The following is a 4056-nucleotide window of genomic DNA, read 5'->3' on the forward strand; positions in this document are numbered from 1 at the left end:
TTGAAAGGAACAAAGTTTGGGAATTGGTTCATGCACCAAAGAATAGAAGTGTAATTGGAACAAAGTGGGTGTACAAGAAAAAGATGGATGCAAATGGAATTGTCACCAGAAACAAAGTAAGGTTAGATGCAAAAGGCTACTCACAAGAGGAAGGAATTAACTATGATGAAATTTTTGCTCCAGTTGGAAGACTTAAAGCAATAAGGATTTTTCTTGCATTTGCTGCACATTCAAATTTCAAGATATATTAAATGGATGTGAAGAATGCATTCCTTAATGGTGAGTTGGAAGAAGAAGTATATGTGCAACAACCACCTGGCTTTAAAGATCCAGAATTTCCAGATTTTATGTACAAGCTACTCAAGGCTCTCTATGGACTAAAACAAGTACCTAGAGCTTGATATGACACATTGTCAGAATTTTTGCTTAAACATGGATTCACTAGAGGTACAATAGAAAAGACTTTCTTCTACAAGCAGCATGGTGATGATATGATCCTAGTTCAGATTTATGTAGATGATATCATCTTTGGTTCCACTAATGAAAAGCCGTTTCAAAGATTCTCAAAGCTTATACAGAGTGATTATGAAATGAGCATGATGGGAGAACTAAGTTACTTTCTTGGACTTCGAGTCAGTCAAAGAAGTGATGGGATCTTTATCAGCCAAACTAAGTATGTCAAGGATTTATTGAAGAAGTTTGGCGTGGTTGATTGTTCACCTGCATCTACACCTATGTCTACAACTGCTAAGTTGGATGAAGATAAGAAAGGAAATAGTTTAGACATTTCAGGTTATAGAGGAATGATTGGATCTTTGCTATACTTAACTGCTATTAGGCCAGACATTATGTTTGCAACTTGTATGTGTGCAAGATTTCAAGCCAATCCAAAGGAATCACATTTGATGGTTGTGAAGAGAATTTTCAGATACTTAAAAGGGACTCCAACCTTGGGATTATGGTATTCTAAGGGAACATGTTTTGAAGCTATTGGATACACAGACGCAGATTTTACTAGATGCAGGGTTGACAGAAAGAGCACTAGTGAAAGTTGTCAGTTTCTTGGACAAAGACTTGTATCATGGTATAGCAAGAAACAACAATCTATATCAACTTCCACAGTTGAGGCTGAATACATAGTTGCTGGAAGTTACTGTGCTCAAGTGTTTTGGATTAGAAATCAACTAATGGACTATGGCCTAGTGTTACACAAAATTCCAATTATGTGTGACAATACTAGTGATATATCTATTGTGGCTAATCCAGATAATCATTCTAGAAAAAAAGCACATTGATGTAAGGTACCATTTTATTAGAGAACATGCTGCAAATGGTACCATTGAGCTTATTTTTGTTCCAACTGAAAAATAATTAGCTGACATTTTTACCAAACCTTTGGATGAAGCAACTTTCACTAAACTTGTATGTGAAATTGGAATGCTTAATTCTTCATCCTAAAGGCAAGAACTCGACTAATATTTTGCAGTAAATTAATTTCTTGTAAATCAAAATTAATTTGATTTAATTGGAAATTAACTAGAATATGAGTTATAAATATTTCAGAAATCTCTGTATATTTATTTTTCAAAAGTTCAAAATTTAGTTTGAAAATTTTCAATTCTAAGAAAACTGTCTAAGTGTTAATTTATATTTTCAATATGTGACATTAGCACAAGACAGGGTCAAAAAGAATAAAAGTATTTAGAGAACTGAGTTCTCGATAAGTCTAATTGACTTCTTGACAAGCCATTTTCTCGAGTGAGTTCTCGATAAGTCATTTTTCTGACTTCTCGAAGGACTTCTCGACAAGATTTATTATGACTTATTGATAAGTCATTGTAGAGTTCTCTATAAGTATTAACTCATAGAGTTCTCTACAAGTATAATGTTAGACTTATCAATAACTCAGAACTGAAATAATTTAATTTAATAAATTATTTTGGTAAAATACTTTTGACAAAATCATTCTGATTTTATTTTGATTTATTCAAATAAAAATTAGAAACTATTCAGTCCATTCAGGACAAACTGGGTATTTATCTGACATTTCGACAAGTCATTTTCTAGTTCTCGATAAGAGTCAGGAAAATGACATATCGATATGTATCTATTCTCTATATATGACTTCTGGATAAGCAAATTCCAAACGTCCATTTTTAGTTCTCGATAAGTCATTTACCTTTTACTATAAATACCCATATATCTCGACATACACCTTTTTACGCCTTCGAGAACTCTAAGTGACCTAATTTTACAATTCTACACCGATTTCTCTCTCATTTCAAGCTCTTTCTCTCTAATTTCTCTTACCCATTTACCCTTACTCAACTACAATGGCACTAAACAATGATAGAGCTGCAATCCCCAAGAATGGAACTAACTACCTTGCTTTCACAGATGCTAACCAAGTTCCTGACACTTTCAAGGGGTTTGTGAAATTTTTATCTGAGTCCTATCTTGCAGGAGCTTTGACTGCTAACCCAATCCTCTACTTGGATATTCTGCATAAGTTTTAGACAACAGCTGTAGTAAGGACAGTTATGCATGATAATGGTACATCTATATTGGTAAATTTCTCTATTGGAGGCCAACAGATCGAGTTCAATGAGCAAGATGTGAACGCATCTTTGGGCATCCTTACTTAGAACATGGTGGAGGTACCCACTCAACGGGATTTGTATGAGTTCATGGATTTTTTCAACTTCGGTGAGAAGATTAATCTGGCCAGTCTTAACAAGAAATATCTGAGGAGAGAGTGGTCTTTCTTATTTGACTAAATCATAAGGGCCTTCACCTGCAGAAAGACAGGCTATGACAACATATCAAGTGTTGTACAGAAGCTTGTGCACTCTATAGCCTACAACAGATACTTGATTATGGGCTTGTTGATCCTTGAAGAACTAAGCACTAGGCTCACAATGCCACTAGCTGTAAGAGATAAGGAAATATTCTTTCCTAGGTTTATAATGTCCACTTTAAATCATAAGGTTAAGGACATTCATTTACTTAATGGTATTAACAGTTCATTAATAGGCAATTATAAGCAAGTGTCCACAATTCTATTTGGATCACTTACTACAAACAACATGGTATCTGTAAGTCTTAGAAACACTTCTTTTATATTGAAGAGATTCAAGACTTATCCTTACCCAATGCCTGATATGAGGTTTCAAATTACATCAACATCTAGTGCAGCAATGGTTCCTGAACCTGTGGAAGAGCAAACACATGAACACCAACAGGGACCTACCAATGCTGAGACCCTTTCTTCTGTATCATTAGAAGCAAGGAAACCAACCACTTCATTCTCTCAAAATGGTGGAGTGAGTAAAAAGAAGTGAAAGCAGGCAAACCTGTCAATCATAAATGAGAGTGGTGAGGAACAAACTGAACAAGAGTCAACCTTGGTCAAGAAAACAAAAAAAACTAAATAAACTGAGCTGACCACTCAAGCCACCTCTGCATCCTCTCAAAAGGGTGTAGTTGAAAAAGAGGGACTAAAACAGACTCTAGGGGCATCCTCTCAACAGGGTGTCTCTATTAAAAAGAGCACTCACCCTAGTGCACCATATGATGAGTCTGCACCCACACTTAAACAAATTCAAGTGTATAAAATGAGACATAAGGATGGCACATACAAGCATAGCACATCACTTGAAGCCCCCTCTTCTACTCAGGGGGAGCTGCCAACACTCCAATCTGAGATTCAAAGTCTGATTTCTAAAATTTCTTCATCCTATAATCAAACACTTGAATTTAATTCTCAAGTGTTGCCAACATCAAGTGACATGGTTCTAGAAACTGTGCTTACCACCCAGGACCCACAATCAGTTGGTAAGAGGCTACATGATGGGGTAGACCTTGATGACAACAACACAACCACAGGGGTTTCATCAGTTTTTACTGAAGGCCCTGTGGTGGTTATAAATGCACCTTCATGTACAAATCTACCTTCACAGGTTGTAAGGTTTGAGGGTAGTACTCCTGTGGGGGAGCTATCTAAATCCTCTACAATTCAATTGGAGGTTCCTCTTGTGGAACAACTCCCCTTAAAAC

Source organism: Apium graveolens, chromosome 2 (assembly GCF_009905375.1).
Source record: "Apium graveolens cultivar Ventura chromosome 2, ASM990537v1, whole genome shotgun sequence".
Lineage (NCBI taxonomy): Eukaryota > Viridiplantae > Streptophyta > Magnoliopsida > Apiales > Apiaceae > Apium > Apium graveolens.